The sequence below is a fragment of the Thermobia domestica genome, chromosome 2, assembly GCF_964235325.1.
Source record: "Thermobia domestica chromosome 2, izTheDome1.hap1.1, whole genome shotgun sequence".
NCBI classification, from domain to species: Eukaryota; Metazoa; Arthropoda; class Insecta; order Zygentoma; family Lepismatidae; genus Thermobia; species Thermobia domestica.
The window spans coordinates 316,780,618-316,798,284 of record NC_137455.1 but is presented as its reverse complement, the minus strand read 5'-3'; positions in this window follow the sequence as shown (position 1 = coordinate 316,798,284).

The window sequence follows — 17,667 nt, the reverse complement described above, 5'->3', positions numbered from 1 at the left end:
ATCAAATATAAATGTAAAAATGATACGAAAAAATAAGCTAACCAAAATAAGGATACTGAGAGAAACACGCTATCGTTCAACTGGAGTTAAAAAAGAACGTTTCGCCAGAACCCAACCATCAGTCACAAAAAATAAGGGGGAAACATAGCTGAGCTACTTTCCTCTTGAGGAGAACCTCTCAGTCTCTAGCGATACTTCGCCCCTTAGCGAGGAACTCGGATCGGTCAAAAATTCCACCTGACCGCAACGATCTCCGCGTGCGGACTCGATCAACAGGCCTCAACGCTAAAGTAGTACTTTCGCTCGAAAGAGACACACTCCAAAGGAGCTCTCGCAATACGGTGAAACCCTCCTCATTCAGTACTACATCCTTAGGAAGGTTCTGCTCGGGGTGCGTCCATACCTCCGCAATAAACCTCGCATAAACTGTACAATTGAATGCCTCACTGCATAAGTAGTGAAATGCTAATAGACCCAAAGAAAAGAGAGCTTATTTGCCTCCACTCTGTTAAAACCACCCGTCTGTTGCGGAGATACGCCCAATAACTAGTCTCGATCGGGGTGCGTGTACTATACTCCCGCAAGAGATCCAGCCTAGATTTGGCACCGAGATGCCTGCTCCAACAACAGTTATTGGCCAACAAATAAACCAAATGTCATACACTAAGAAAAGAAACAAATCTCCACATGAAAAGACTTAGTGGGGTTAGAAAAACAAATTAACACCACCATGAAAAGAGAATGTTAGGTGGAGGAAAAGGCTACCAATACTTCATTTACACACAAGCCGTCAGAAGAAAGAAATGGGGATTCTAGCTCAAGACAGGTTCTAGGATCGAACGGCTATCCTTTAAAAAGAGAGCATAATTTCAAAAATGAATTCTGCAAAAGGGTTTCCTAAAGAAAGAGAGACTGGGTGTGGGAAGGAGGTTAGGAATCAGAAAGGAATACCTTCATTTCGACGTCTGGACTCTGATGCTGGTATCCATTGGCAGGGCTCCTCTGGCTCTCTCGATAGCTCTGGTCTCACAACGTCGGCGAGGTCCTCTCCTTAGGAAGGCTCCAGTCAGCTAGTACGAGTCCAACACAACTCCGTCGGCAACCTCTTCTTCTTGGATCGCGACTCCTCCAAGCAAAAGTTATATAGTTTTAAATAAAGCTCGGGCCCAAGGCTCGGCGACCATTACAAGAGAGCCTAGAAGCGAGTAAAAGACATCACAAGAGGAGTGGCAAAGGTTGTAGGAGGATTCTGGATGGTGTATCTCATGTTTTATTACAAAACAACAAGAACAATTACATAAATCAAATCAGAATTGTAAAATGCTGATTAAGCGAAAGATAAATTAGACGGTCACCGGCTCTTCAGAGCACTAGTCCACAACACATGTGTTTCTCATATCGTAATATAATCATATAATAAAACGTCTCTGTCCTTTCCCAAAGTGCACAAAAACTCATAAGACATGAATAACACAAACAAAAATGGGTAGCCCACATCATTGTTCACAGGTAAAATAATATGGATAAAATCAATAAATCGATAATAAATCAATCACATCAGTGTTCAATCTGGGACTCAACACAAACACACATATTCCTTTACACAAGCTTGCCGACTTCAAGATAGCGGCCATGATAAGCATACCTCAACTATATGTTTCCTGTTCCCGATGTTGGTTCATGTGTTTCAGTTGTTCATCCATTTACCTGTTGTACAAATAAAATGAAATTATAAAACTTGGAACACATTTTATGGCTTATTCTGATCAATCAGGTTTTGTCCACTGCAACCGTATTTATGGACGGCACACTGAAAGAAAAATGTATGTTGTCTACGTAAAAGAGTATGTTAGATTTTTAATCCTGTAGTTCCTGGACGTACTACAAACGTATAAGTGAAAACGCATCTTTTATAATACTTTCTTTATAAATGTTCCATCTGTACAAACATTAAGTATGAAACAATATAGGCGATCACGATCTCAAATACAAATGGCCATATATAATATATCACTGACGGAGCTAACATACATATACGTATGTAATATGAGGAAGACTTAGAAATCATATATCCTACAACGGCCTGATGTAACATCTAAGGACAGTGCCTAAGTAGCATACGGGAAACGTATGCTCCCTACTGATGTCTGTATTAAGCAAGAGAATTTGTAAAATTGTACAATATACTGCTGTCTGGAGTACGGGTTTTTCTCAGTGGAGCCGTGTGTGTGTTGGATTTTGCTTACCTTCGTTTCTTAATACTTCACACCTGTCTGCCAAGTTTGGTCAAGAAACTAGATTTCGACATCGATAGGTTTACTTGTAAGAGAAGTAAACTATGAAATAGTTTTGAAAACTGGCGCGGCACGAGGTTGAAGTATATATTATAAATTCATTCACTGTCTGTGTTTCCATTTGAGTTATTTCTCTGAAAAATTTACTCCTATAGGCAATGAACAGGTTGAGAATATGTTGCAGATGGAAAACCGTTGTAAAGGGAAATGAGACTCGTCCATGATGAGATATTAATGTTAGTTCCTACTAAAACAGGACTCCGCAGCAAAAAAAAAAAAAAAAAAAAAAAAAAAAAAAATTGGAAAATTGTTTCGTAACTGTCTTCGCCGTTATTTATTTTCTTAATCAAGCTTACAAGTAAACAAACAGTGTGTTCCGAGGATAAACTAACAAATTTCACGGCTTTTCCCGGACACTCAGTATATGAATACGTAATAACAATATACACGTAAGTTTGTAAATGATGTGTTTGCAATTTTATTATCACATACATGTATTTCTTTCATTATAACTTAGAATTTATTTTCATAATCACCTTTTATTTTATATCTCAAATTACAGTTACTCCTGTCAGATGTTAATCATTATCATTATCATACCAGAAAATCTGAGGGTGGAGCAAAAACCTGTCTGCATTTTCGTTTCCAGGACGTTTGATTTAGAAAGCATTGGGAATTGCACTATTTTATCTGTGCACATTTTGTGAAGTTGAAATTTGTAGATTTATGTTATCAGTGCTACAAAGTTTATTACTGAAACTATATGTAAAAATAAATAAGTATATATATATATATATATATATATATATATATATATATATATATATATATATATATTTAAATAAATTTAACCGTTACTGCTATTACTTACGTTATCAATAGTTATAAATTAAGGCGCAATATATTTCGACTTCATTTCTTGCATCTTCTTTAACCTGGGGCCGCGGTGGCTCAGAAGTAGAACGTTCACCTCTGGTGCTTGGGGTCCCGGGTTCGATCCCAGTCTCCGCCTAGTAAACTTTGTTGGACTTTGTATTGTATCATTGAGATATAACTGTGGTAAGGTTTAGTCATAAACAATGTACCTCAAATATGACATTACTGATTTCTGAAAGAATAGCATAAAGAGCAGTAGAAAATGTCAATAAAGCATCAGGTGAACGACTATTGTGACTAAAACAATGAACATAAATTTATTTTCTCATTCATTCATTCATTCTTATTAAGTATGCCTTTAGTAACGGATGACTTTCCATTAAAAACATACATAGAGGTGTTATGTTCTATTTAGTCATATTAAAAAACAACTCAAGTAGGACCTATTATTTTAATCTTAAATTGAAAAAAACGTTCAAACGTCAATTCGTGTTAGGCAAATTGACAAAGAAACTATGGTATTTATGGTTATTATGACGTATGTACACGCGCTAACCACTAGACCAAAAGGCAAAGCGCCTACAAATAATACTTGGTACTACAGACCTTGCTGCAAATTAGTTGTAATTCTGGGGCCCTGCAAAGTGTTCCTAATCGGGTTCGGCACCTCCTAAGAAAGGCCTTGTAGGTAGGTATGCATGTCCAAAGAAAGGGAATGTTTGTCTAAGGGAGAAAAGAGAGGAAATATATAAATTGTTGTTCTAATAAACCTACTTTTCTTAATTAAGTACATTTATACAAATATTTAATTATTTTCACTCTATACAACCATGTAATCATCAAATATTTTATTAAGAACGTGCATTGTTTACATTGACTGTTTATAGTTACCTATCTGCTTCCTATTTTAAACATTTAATAAGTTCCATTTATGTTTTAAATATTAAATTCCAGGTAATATAAGTGGTAATATTAAGTCTATACATTAATTTTTATTAACTCTGTGCAATTTTATAGCAATGTGAATTACATAATAGTAGCATCCACATAGGATTATTCATGATTAATGATTCGAGTATACAAACAAATTTCAGAAACATTCGAGACAAATATAAATAACTTCATCACAAATATAAGCTGAAACGAAATTGATTAATTTTTCTTTAAACTATACATAGAAGTGGTTTCTCATGAATTGTTAAAGGAATATGAAATTCTGGAGGCATTCAAAACAACTTGTATCTTGGTTTGCAGTAACTTAGCAGATCATTAATGTAGACGGGGTAGCTATATCCAGGATATTAACCCCAACTGGTTCAATCTGTTTCAAGTAAACACACACACATGAAAAATTTTAATTAGTAACAACTAACATTGAGCAATGATATACTGTTCCTGTAATTTAGTAAATAGTAATGAATGACATCTTTGACGATTTGCTTAACACGCAGCCAAAAACTAATGTGCGTGGAGAAAAGGAGATACACACAGCAGAACCGTATATTCCAGAACCCAATCGAATAGAAGTGGAAGCCGCTATAAAGAAATTAAAGAAACACAAATCTCCGGGTGTAGATGAAATCCCGGCTGAGTTAATTTAAGCTGGAGGCGAAAAATTGTGGAACAAGATACACAAACTCATTCTCCTTATCTGGAACAAGGAAGAATTGCCACAAGAGTGGAAAGAGTCAATCATTGTTCCAATTCACAAGAAAGGCGACAAAACTGACTGTAATAATTATCGAGGCATTTCTCTTCTGTCAACATCCTATAAAATCCTTTCAAATATTCTGTTAGCAAGATTGACCCCATACGCGGATGAAATTATTGGAGATTATCAGTGCGGATTTAGACGAAATCGATCAACTATCGACCAAATATTTACCATTCGCCAAATACTCGAAAAGGAGTGGGAATACAATACCCCGGTACATCAACTATTTATTGATTTTAGAAAGGCTTACGACTCGGTTAGGAGAGAAACATTATACAACGTTCTTACAGAACTTGGAATACCGAGAAAGCTAATTAGATTAATTAAGATATGTTTAAGTGAATCCCAAAGTAAAGTCCGGGTAGGAAAATTTTTGTCCACGAGCTTCCACGTCGAAAATGGCCTAAAACAAGGAGATGCGTTGTCGCCATTATTATTTAACTTTGTGCTGGAATACGCCATAAGGAAAATCAAAGATAGCAACCAGGGCTTAGAGTTGAACGGCATTCACCAGGTTATGGCATATGCTGATGATGTAAATTTAATAGGGGAGGATAGGAGAACAGTAGAAATAAATGCAGAGATCTTATTAAACGCTTGCAGGGACATGGGTTTAGAAGTAAATGCAGAGAAAACTAAATACATGGAAGTACGTCGGGACCGTAATACGGCAAATTGTGGAGGCGTTAAAATATTAAATAATGCTTTTGATAAAGTGGATACTTTCAAATATTTAGGATCAATGTTAACAGACGAAAATCATATTCACGAAGAAATTAAATGTCGACTAAAAGCAGGGAATTCGTGTTACTACTCGGTTCAAAATCTCTTGTCGTCGCGAATTCTGTCGAGGAATTTGAAGCTTAAAATATATAAAACGATAATCATACCTGTTGTTCTGTATGGTTGCGAAACATGGTCGCTTACTCTGAGGGAAGAACATAGACTGAAAGTATTTGAGAACAGGATCCTGAGAAGAATATTCGGACCCAAGAGGAACGAGAATGGGGAATGGCGGAAGCTCCATAACGAGGAACTACATAGTTTATACGGTTTACCCAACATTGTTAGGGTCGTCAAGTCTAGGAGGCTTAGGTGGGCAGGTCATGTAGCTAGAATGGAAGAAAGTAGAAACGCTTTTAAAGTCTTGACTGGTAGACCCATAGGAAAACGACCATTAGGAAGACCTAGGCGCAGATGGGAGGATAATATTAAGATGGATCTCGCAGAGATAGGAATACAAAGTAGAAACTGGATGCAATTAGCTAAGGATAGAAGTCAGTGGAGAGCTTTTGTGAACGCGGCACTGAACCTCCGGGTTCCATAGGCCATAGAGTTAGTTAGTTAGTTAGTTAGTAATGAATGACAGGTAGTACAAAATATAATTAGTTGCAACAAAGCTTCACTGAAAGTTCAAAATGTAAGAACTCTATTCCTCTATTTTTATTTGTAACAATCATTCGCTTCCGAATAAAAGACGTAAGTGTGTACTCATGCCCATAGAGAGAGGCAGGGGGAATACGGGAAGAAAGAAAGAACTAGAGAGATAGTATATATGTGTACAGGGCTTAAATTTCTTTTGTTTTCTTGTTATATTTCAGAACGTTCACGTGGTAAGAATGAGTCTTTAAATTCATTTTAATAGCACTGTGTAATTTTTATAGCATTGTCAATTACGAAATAGTAATTGTCATACAACGTTATTCCTGTTAGAGGATTCATAGCTGATAGCTTATAAACGCAAACAAGTTTCGGAAACATCCGTAATAAATGTTTAAATAATTGGATCACAAGTAGGAGCTAAATCCGAGTGGATTTACTTCACTAGAAGCTAAATATAAGCTTGAATGTTCATTAATCCTTAACACAAAGCATTCAAACCATCGTGTGTCGTAGTTTACCGTAATTTAGCAAAGATATTTCTTAAACACTTACACTGGGGTAGCAAAGTTAAGACATTAACAATGGTTGTCTTAATATAATTTGTATAAACATATACACAATGGAAACCTTATTTAGCAACAACTGATACCGAACAATGATAAATACGTGTTTTTTTAAATATTATCACATCGTCTAAATACTGTCTTTGTGTCTGAGGTATAACAGTGAGATGAGATATCAAAGGTTTCTCCAGTAATTTTAATTATTATTATTGGTAGTCAAGATATTTCAGTAGAAAAATTTACTTGAATTTAAATACGACGGAAAATATAGTCAAGTTATTCTGTATGCTTTCATTTATAGAATATTAATGGATAGCCTATGTAACAAAACATTCTTGATTTGCCACGGAACTTCATAGAAATGTTAAAATTTAATTATTCCATATTTTACTCCCTTTTTCTCTAGCATGTCCTTTCTCCTAAATGACGACATAGAGGTGTACATGTAGTTATATATATATAGGGGAGGGCGTTGTACCTGTGAACACTTCTAGTGTCTTCGAAATTTTGGTGCTAATATTTCCCAATTATTCCCAATTTTTGTCGTATATTTAAAGTGCCATCTCTTTGCTATCAGATAGGATGATTTTTAGACGTGTTACATAATTACATTAGCTTTTATAGAATATAACAAGAGCATATCAGTTTTGTTCACATGTACATTATGGTCGTGTACCATTGAACAGACCCTCTTGTATCTTTGAACAATTACAACGTTTCTGAGGCAATAATATAAACCGAAGCCGCAAATATTAACAGTTATAAATTGCAATAAAAGCTTTAGCTATAAAAAGGTTCCAAGAATTGAAATTTTATTAATTAAATTAAAAATTGAAAAGAAGTTCTAAGTAAAACTTGTGAACAATAAAGTTGAGCATATACAACTCTTAACATTATGTTATACAATAAACGAATATATAGAAACTACTTAAAATCATAGTTAATAACTTTATATTCTAACCTAACCTATATAAAATATATCAATTGTTTTAACTACTTACATTGTGTAGCTTTAAATAGTATTATTTATCGTTCAAAGGTAAACGATGCATTAATGTTCATAGGTACAAGATGGTCACCATGACGGAAAAAGTTCTCGCTAGCTTAAATATTGAACAGATGTTAAAAATAAAAATATTACTGTATTCACCAATGATTCTACCCCACGTTTGGACAAATAAATATCACAAATTGCGACAATCGAAGAACACAAAACTCGAAAGGTAACTACAAAAAGTATTCGTTTTGGGGGTGAAAAAATTAAAAGGAGCATTACTCAGCACAACACTCAGTAAACAACAGGCAAACGCCTTTGTAGTGCTTTTTTTCATTTAATCTTTCAAACTAATTTTAATCACTGCACCTAGATAGCTCTGAATTCGAGAAAAGCACAGGCGTTCAAAGGTACAACGCCTTCCCCTATATATATATATATATATATATATATATATATATATATATATATATATATATATATATATATATATAACATTAGTTGCTTTAATTAGGTTGACTGAAATTCTACTGTAAATATTTTCATTTCTTTGATTGTATAATCATTAATTGTTTGTTTTAATAGCGACTTACGTGTTATATGTTAAATTCTTGTACTTGCTTGTCTATCTCAAGTTTCAAATATTTAAATAAGTGGTTTTTACTATAATTTTTACTTAATTTTACATTTCAAGGGAAATAGGCGGTAAGAATAAAAGTCAATACTTATTTTAATGACATACGGTAACTATTATGGCATTGTAAGCGTAGGAATAGTAATATACACACAATTTGATACACAGTGAAATATTTATTTTTCGGCAATCTTGAAACATATTTTAAATATCAGTCTCGTTTCGATTTTTTGGCTGTTGGTTGTAAGTACAGAAAGTAATATTTACCCTTATTATTTGCTAATAAAGAAGTAAAATTTATAATTGTTTATTAGAACATATTAGTATCAGATTGGATGAATATGGTTGATAGAAAGGTGTCTAATATTGTAGGGAATATGTACTATGGGGATAAAGCTACATATACTTGTGGAAGTCAGTAAGTGAACGCAAACGTATATTATATTGACAGTTCATCTCTGCGTCCTCTTCCAATTTCCTTAGCTTACATTAGTTTTAAGTTCTAGTAACCAACACTAATAGATCATCTTGTGAAAATTTCACTTCTTTTGATATAGGTCAGTTTGTAACATAGGTGTATACCTCTGGAGGTCAAACTAGATAAGATACTTATTTTTATTTGAAAATAGCTTTAGGAAACCAGAAGTGCAAATTCTTGTTTCTTTTGTAAACACCACAATCACATCGTTATAGAACTTCTGTAATCATAACAACATTCAGAAAGTTTTGCACATTCTATAAAAAGAAAATAATCGGACCATACAAGCTATTGTGTTCATGAAAAGCTCCTAACAAAGTCCTCTTAGTTTCTGAAGAGTTAATAGACATGTCTGCTGTCGAAAGTTGAGTGGTTTACAACATCATTTCTGTTAAGCAGCTCCAGCCGTTTCATATGAATTGCGAGAAACACTCAAGGTCACTGCTCACAGAACAGATTTGAATCTATAGTTCTTTCCTTCCTCAGCAGCTCACAAAACACAATGCCCTCACAATACTACGAAATGCATAACATAACATTCCCAAATGTAAACAGGTTTGTATGTAAGTAAGTTTGCTAGAGACTGTGAAACTTATCACCACTTCGTCAACGATCTTTCTCGAATATTGCTGTCAGAAATAATCAATTTTCATCATTCGTGAGCAAAAACTTCATAAATAGGATATGCTTTTTTTTTAAGTTTCTGTTTAGATTTGCAGGTAGAAATCTGTGTGTCAGATAAAAGGCAATGTCATAACAGGTTACAAGTTGCTCTTGCTCAATTTTTGTAAGAATAGCCTTCACTGCTACTGCGATTGAATGACAACTGCGAGTATATCTTACCATCAAAATTTACAGAACAAAACCCAGAACCAATTTGTGGCTGGTGGTTTTCATAACATAATTTATCCATAAAAATCACCCATTTCTTCAAGGGTCCGCAAAGCTTATGCTTTTATCGAAGTGAATTTGTAAATTGTAGCGTAACTTTTGAAAAAGAGTTTACTCACTATCACGACGCAATACCTTATTAAACTTCCTATAACGTGATGGTTAGACATTTGAAGCAATACCTGTTTATCTTTAAAGAGTGTAAAAAAATTAAACTATTATACATAATATAATATGCAACTAGCTTTAATAAGTTGTCTAAGGCTATTAGCTAGTTGAAATTACTGAGCCCCGATATTTTGAATGCAGACATTGCATTTATCTTTAGGTATTGCCACGAAAAGTTCGGAAATGTCTGGACATATATATGCAAGGACATATATATGCATATGTCTGGGCAAAGATAATTGCAGATTGTGGTACTACACAACGTGGCACTACACAAAAGTGGCGCTAATAGGCACATAGTGAACACAATATACGAACAAACGAATCATAACGGTACCACGGTATTGGTGATATCCACGGTATCTACGATATTGGTGATAAATTGAGAAACACATGTGCTACACAACGCCACTGTTTCCTGCACATGTATCCCAACATCAAAATGGGATATGATCACCATGCACACGTCCACAGGTCGTACAACGAGTTGGCATACTCTGGATCAGGTGGTCGAGCAGCTGCTGGCGTATAGCCTCCCATTCTTGAACCAGTGTCTGTCGGAGTTCCTTAAGTGTCCTAGGGGTTTGAAGACGTGCAACGATACGTCAACCAAGAGCATCCCAGATATGCTTGATGGGGTTTAGGTCTGGAGAACAGGCAGGCCACTCCATTCGCCTAATATCTTCTGTTTCACGGTACTTCTCCACGATGGCAGCTCGGTGGGTCCGTGCGTTATCATACATCAGGAGGAAGATGGGACCCACTGCACCCCTGAAAAGGCGAACATACTGATGCAAAATGTCGTCCCGATACACCTGACCTGTTACAGTTCCTCTGTCAAAGTCATGAAGGGGTGTACGTGAACCAATCATAATCCCACCCCACACCATCAAACCACTAACTCCATACAGGTCCCTTTCAAGGACATTATACAGATGATAGCCCGGCGAGAATCACTGTTCAGACTATACCTGGACTCATCCGTGAACATAACCTGGGACCACTGTTCCATTGACCCTGTACTGTGTTCTTGACACCAGGCTTTACGGGCTCTCCTGTGAATAGGGGTCAGTGGAATGCACCTTGCAGGTCTCCGGGCGAATAAACCATGTCCGTTTAGTCGTCTGTAGACTGTGTGTCGGGAAACAACTGTTCCAGTGGCTGTGGCAAGGTTCCGAGCAAGGCTACCTGCTGTACTCCGTGGCAGTCTGCGGGCATGATGGTGAGATATCGGTCTTCTTGTTGTGTTGGCACTGTGGACGTCAAGTACTGTAGCGCCTGGATACGTTTCCTGTCTGCTGGAATTGTTGCCATAATCTTGATATCACTCTTTGTGGCCCACGGGGGGCCCGTGCTACGACCTGCTATGTATGACCAGCCTTCAACCGCCCTATTATTCTACCCCTCATAACGTGATCAATAGGTGTTCTTTGAGTCATTTTCAACACACAGTCACAATTAGCACGTGTGGAAACATCTGCACACTTACACGCTGCACCGTACTCTGACACGCACCAACACACCTCTGCGTATTTGGACTGCTGCCAGCTAAACCGTGCGACGACCGCACCGAATGGTGAAATGCACCGCATGGTCATGCCCCGAAGTGATTTTCAACCGAAAATTGCCCACCAGGGCGTTGTTTCCTCATTATGCTTAATTTATTAGCACTTATATATATGCTCCTGTCTTATATCATAAAAATCGGCTACCTTCGATGATCTCCATCTTGCCGACTGCTGGCGATTGTGGGCGAATCTTGTTTGGTACTGTCGTCTGCGGCGTTTTTGTTTACTGCCAACACGTGTAGTACACACATGGTTTTCGCATGATGTGAAGAGATACGGAACCTTACACCCCCGGGGTGCTATTATTGGGAATCTGCATATTGGTCGCTGCATACACTGGAATGCACTGAAACCCTTGAACATAAAATCAAAGTTAAAAGCACTGGTAACTTATATACCACTGTATAAGAAACTATTACACAAAGAAAGTTAAAGTTGAAGCACAAACAGTTTGTCCTCTAAGCCAAGCAGGATCCGTATACATTACTTCATCTCCCTCAAAGGAGAGGCTGTTGAAGCTTTGGTGGTTATAAGTAATAGTTGTAACTACGTCACTGATAATAATGTCCGTTATATATTGTATGAAGTTCGCACGCCAAAGGGCGCTATTATAGAAAAGTTTCGTACATCGGTCTAGGTCTTACTAGTCGTAGGAAATGGATGACATAACACACTTATATAATGGTTAAAGTTATTACTATGATAAACGTAGTCATGCCGGAAGAAAGTTTGTCAACTGAATATCCTGAATTTCTGAACACTCTGTATATAATTTAATATGGTAGTGAAAATTATATAATTCGCGGCGGAGAAGCGAACAATGTTGGTGGTGGCCTTGTGAAGTTCATTTGCTCGAGGCGGAAAGAAAAACGCTGGCTTGCAATTTTGTTCGTTGAAGGAAATTGTAAATATACAGGCAGTCTAAATGACTGAATGCAGTGAGGTGAGGAATTATAAGTGAGAAAAGAGACAAGGGATCTGTTGCAACGTGAATACTAACGTACGTAGTAGATTTTGTTACTTCAAATAGTTAGCCTTATGATATTGCGTATCTTGGTTACAGATATTCCGTGTTTTGTTTATCTTCTTTCTTTCCGCCGCTGAAACCTGAAGAGTGCTCGATGCGTTTTGCCGGTTCGTATCTGCTGGAATCATGTTATTCTTGTTTTCTGTTCATGTTTTCTTCTTCCTGCTTGTTGCGTTCCTCAACATCCCGTATTACATGCGTTCTTCGCCATCATAATATGGTTTTCTTCTATCTATAGACATATTTTGCTTTCTCTCTCTAAAATTGTGGGGCATGCGAACTCGATAGAGATTATTAGTTAGTTTTGAAAGGATTGTGGCCTGTCCGGAGTATTTTTCGGTCCATTGTGATGATTCACAGACCCCTCGAAAAGGAAAATAAATTAATAATTTGTCTTCATTGTGGAACGTTTCTTGCTTATATTTCTTGTCAAAATATTTCTTTTGCTGTTCATGAGCCTTTAGCAAATTTTGACGTATTTTTCTCTTAATTTTACAAGTTGGTCTCGTTCAAGCTGTAGCTGGGGAGCAGTTTGTAATTGGTAATCGCCTACTGTACTTCGTTTTTACCCGTACATTAAAACGAGATTTCATTTCTTCGTTACAAATTGGACGAAACTGTTTAAACCAAAAGTAATGTGAGGTAATAGTTTTGGCCATGTTTCATGATTTTGTAAACGAAAAACTTTAAGGAATTCTGTAGAGATTTGTTCACGACCTCAACTAATCCTATATCCTGGTGATTAAAAACAGGACAGAACTTACATTCAAAATTATGTACTTCTGCTAGTTTTTGAAGTTTCTTCGCTCTGTGTACTGGGTGTTTGTCCAGATGAAGGAAACGAAAGGCTCCGAATTTAAAAATATATTCCAATAGTAATTGTTCAATCGTCTCTGCTGTGATGCTATTAACAGCTTTCGTCACGATATAACGAGTGCTTGTTCAGATGGCAACTAAAATGTATTTTGGTTTCCCTTCCTCGTGTAGATAAGGTCCTAAACCGTCAAACATCCATCGTTGTCCTAAACGCCTGGCGGGCAATGAAGGAGTTTTTCTTGTTGTTTTTTCGGGAGTTTCTTTAGGAGTTGACATTCTCTGCAGTGCTGCATTCTAAGCGCAAAGTATGAATTCATGTTTGGCATGTAGTATTTATTAACGACTGTCTTATATGTCTTCGAAAACCCTTGTATGCGTGTCTTCTTATATGTCTGAGATGCTAACGAATCATTGTGAATAGACTCGAACCATTTTGCTGCCGAACTGGATATTCAAAAGATAAATTAATCCAAGTTCTGCATGTTTTTGTGTACGGTAAATTAGGTCGTCTCTTAAGCAAAAATGCATAGCTGCTCTCATAGTAGAATTTTTTGTTTCTTGTTTCTTTCCAAAACTGCTATTATGTCAGCGTACGAGTCATCTTTGCTCTGTTTTTCCCGTACGTTCTTCAAGCATCCTAGTTGTTGTATTTGAAGAATGGGTTCTTCTAAAAAAAATAGTAAGGTATGCATGCAAATACTGTTACCTGATGTAGGTCCGTGTGTTCTGGAGTATCATTGCTGTTTTGTGCTAAGCGGCTGATGGTATCGGCCGGGTGCTTCTTTCCTTCAATACGGCAGATGTCAAAATTATAGTCGCCTAAGAAATCGTGTGTATTTTCCTACATTGTCCGGATGCGTGTGTAGGGATGTAAGACATTTAGCGGGTGCAAACAATTTAAACTTACGGTTCAGTAGGAAATATCTTCATTTACGTAAAGTATATATAATAGCGTATAGTTCTTTTTGCCAGGCTTTACTTTTAGACTCGGCAGTTGTAAGGCTATGGCTCAAATAGGAAACAATCCTTTCTTCGTCTGCTTGGAGGTTATAACAAGCTAGTACCCACCCACCAGTTGATGTGATGTTGCGTCGGTATAGAGCCTTATCTCAAGCTTTTCCTCAGAAGGGTTGAGAGGTGGATCATTCAAAATGTTTTCTTTCAGCTTCTCAAATAAATCATCATGTTTTTCTTTCGATCTGAATTTAGCATTTTTAGTAAGGAGCTGTTGAAACAGTTCTACCTTGGCCGTGAAGTCCTTAATATGTCTTCTAAGACAAGAGCAAGCTCTTGAGTATTGGAATATTTTAGGTAAGATAATGAAAGGAACCCAATGACCGAGCGTCTTAGGGCTTATGTAGGTGAGGTTACTCTCTTCCACCGGACGTCATGAGAGGGGATAACTTCAATTAGGTGTCTCTCGGTGACTGGGAGTCAAGAGAGAGAAAGGGAACCAAATGACAAAGTGTCTTAGGAATTAAGGATAGGTATATCTCAATTGACCAACGACGTGAGAGGGTAAGGTAAACCCAATGACCGGGCAATTTAGAGCTTTAGTTGGTTTGATCAACCTAAATAGATTGATGCTTGTTGAGACTTGCTCCTATCCTTTATTCTAAAATGTCGGCTACCTTCGGTGATCTCCGTGTTGCCGACTGCTAGTGATGAGCTTGAGGTGGTCTTGGTCTTGGTCTTGGTCTTGCATATCCAGTCCTGGTCTTGGTCTTGCACTGGAACACTTGGTCTTGATCTTGGTCTTGGTCTTGCACACCCAGTCTTGGTCTTGGTCTTGGTCTTGCATGCAAGAGTCTTGCAAGTCTTGCATGCAAGAGTCTTGCAAGTCTTGCATTTAAGAAATCTTGTGCTTTTCATCCGTAAATTTTACTCTGGATATGAAGGATAATAAACTTTACAATGCGCCAATGGTAATGGAAATAAAATGTATGTTTCTAAATGTAATATAGTTTAACTTTGTGTAGGTGTAATGATAGTGTACAACATAGGTGATGACCTTTATTTTTTTAATGGGTGCCCACGCTTCACTACTTATAAGATATGCCTAAATCACAACGTTTCGTAATCTTTCAATATTTTTTAACAGACCCAACACTCCTTTGGTTCCCAAACTGGGGAGGCAACTCCTGAGACACATGAAAGAAAAACAAGACGGCACAGATTATTGAAACACCATGAATTGCAAAATTATTTTTTACACTCTAAAAGCATCACATCTTTCTTTTCAGCCACGATTAGCTAATCCTTGTATTAAACAAACTTCCAATTAAATATTGAGATTTCGTTTTACTGATTCCAATATGTACTCTATGGAGCAGAAACATTGACATTACGCAAAAGCAATGAAAAAATTGCCGTCTTTCGATACATGGGCATGGAGAAAAAGGAGAGAATTAGCTGTGTTGAACGGAAAACGAATGAGAAGGTGTTAGAAGTATTAGCAGTAGGGGAAAAAAGAAGAATTTTAGATATTGTTAAGAGGCGGAGGAGGAATTGATTAGGATATTGGCTGAGGAGGAACTGTATTATGAGGGACGTGCTAGAAGATATTGTGGAAGAAAAGAGAGGGAGGGAGCGAAGGAGACTACTTGAAGGAAGGTATTAAAACAGAAAATTGCAACGTCAAGACAAAGAGACTAGCTGAGGACCACCGAACGTCGAACCTTGTCAGTTGCAGCTAGTAACCTGCCAATAATGGCAGAATAGCTATGATGATGATGATCATATGTTTAGCAATATTGACCAAAAAAGAGGAAGAAAATTAAAATAATAATGATTATAATAAAAACTCTTAATATTTTAGAATAATTTGAGTGAAAACTGAAAACGACTCAATTGTCTATGTTTTTTGTGTAAACGCAATTTATATAAACGCTTTTGACCTGTATTAGAAATACAAAATAACAGCATCAAACTCCAAGTTATTTGAAGTCTTACTTGTGAATATGGATTACTAGCATCAATTACCCACTTTGTTCGCTTATAATAGTATTAATAATAATAATAATAATAATAATAATAATAATAATAATAACAACAATAATAATAATAATAATAATAATAATAATAATAATAATATATTTCGTTAGTCACTCACTTTTTACTATTAGTAAAGCGTTGTTTGATATTGGTGATTTTCGATTATTTTTATATTTCTTTCCCCCTCCTCCCCCAAGTTGTGGTATTGAATTTGCATTTAAACGGGATCGGAAATATCACTGTTCACCTTAGCGACGCCGAAAACTATGGATTCGACACCAATATTTGGTCATTTCTGATCATTACCTAGGTATCATGTGTCATTTTCGATCATTTTTATATCTCTTCCCTTCCCTCCGCCAAGCCCCGGGGATGAATTTGGATTTAAACAGCATCAGAAGTGTCACTGTTTATCTCAGCGACCCCAAAACTATAGATTCCATTTTAATATCGGTCATTTTCGATCATTTTTAATATATTCCCCCTCCCCTCCCCTAAACTACACCGTCAAAGTGATATGACATAAACCATCTCAGGTCCGATCCTCATCTATGGTTAAAATGTGATTGAGATCGATCAGCTGGTTTTAGAATGATGAAGCCACAAAGACAGTCTTATATTTTTATTTTTTTACATATATCTTCCCCCTCTTCCTCCCCTACGTTGCACCGAAAAGTAAAATGATAAAAATTGCTCCAGGCCTGAACTTCATCTATGTTGGAAATTTGATTAAGATCGGTCGGGTGTTTAAAAAGTTAAGTTTTATTTATTTTATATGTACCTCCCCTCCCCTGCTGCTCCCCTAGATTCTACCATCAAATTGAAACAAACTCTAAAACACTTTCCAGGACCGAACCTCATACACGTTAAAGCTGATTGAGATCGATTCAAGACTTATTAAGTAACAAACTTAATCATTTTTATTTTTATTCATATTGATTTTTGTACATCTAGCCCTCCTTCACCCCTACGTTGCTCCGTCAAAGTGAACTGACAGATAACATTCCAGGCTTGAACCTTATCTATGTTAAAATTTTGATCGGGATTGGTCGTTTGGTTCAAGAGTTATTAAGTTTTATTTATTATTTTATAACTCCCCCTTATCCCCTCCCCTAAGCTTTACCGTCAAAGTGAAATGATGAAAACACTTCCAGGCCCAAACCTCATCTATGTTGAAAATTTGATCGAGATCGGTCGGGTTGTTCAAAGGATTAGGAGTCACAAAAATACTCACTTTCAATTTTATAATACAGATAGTATAAAGTTA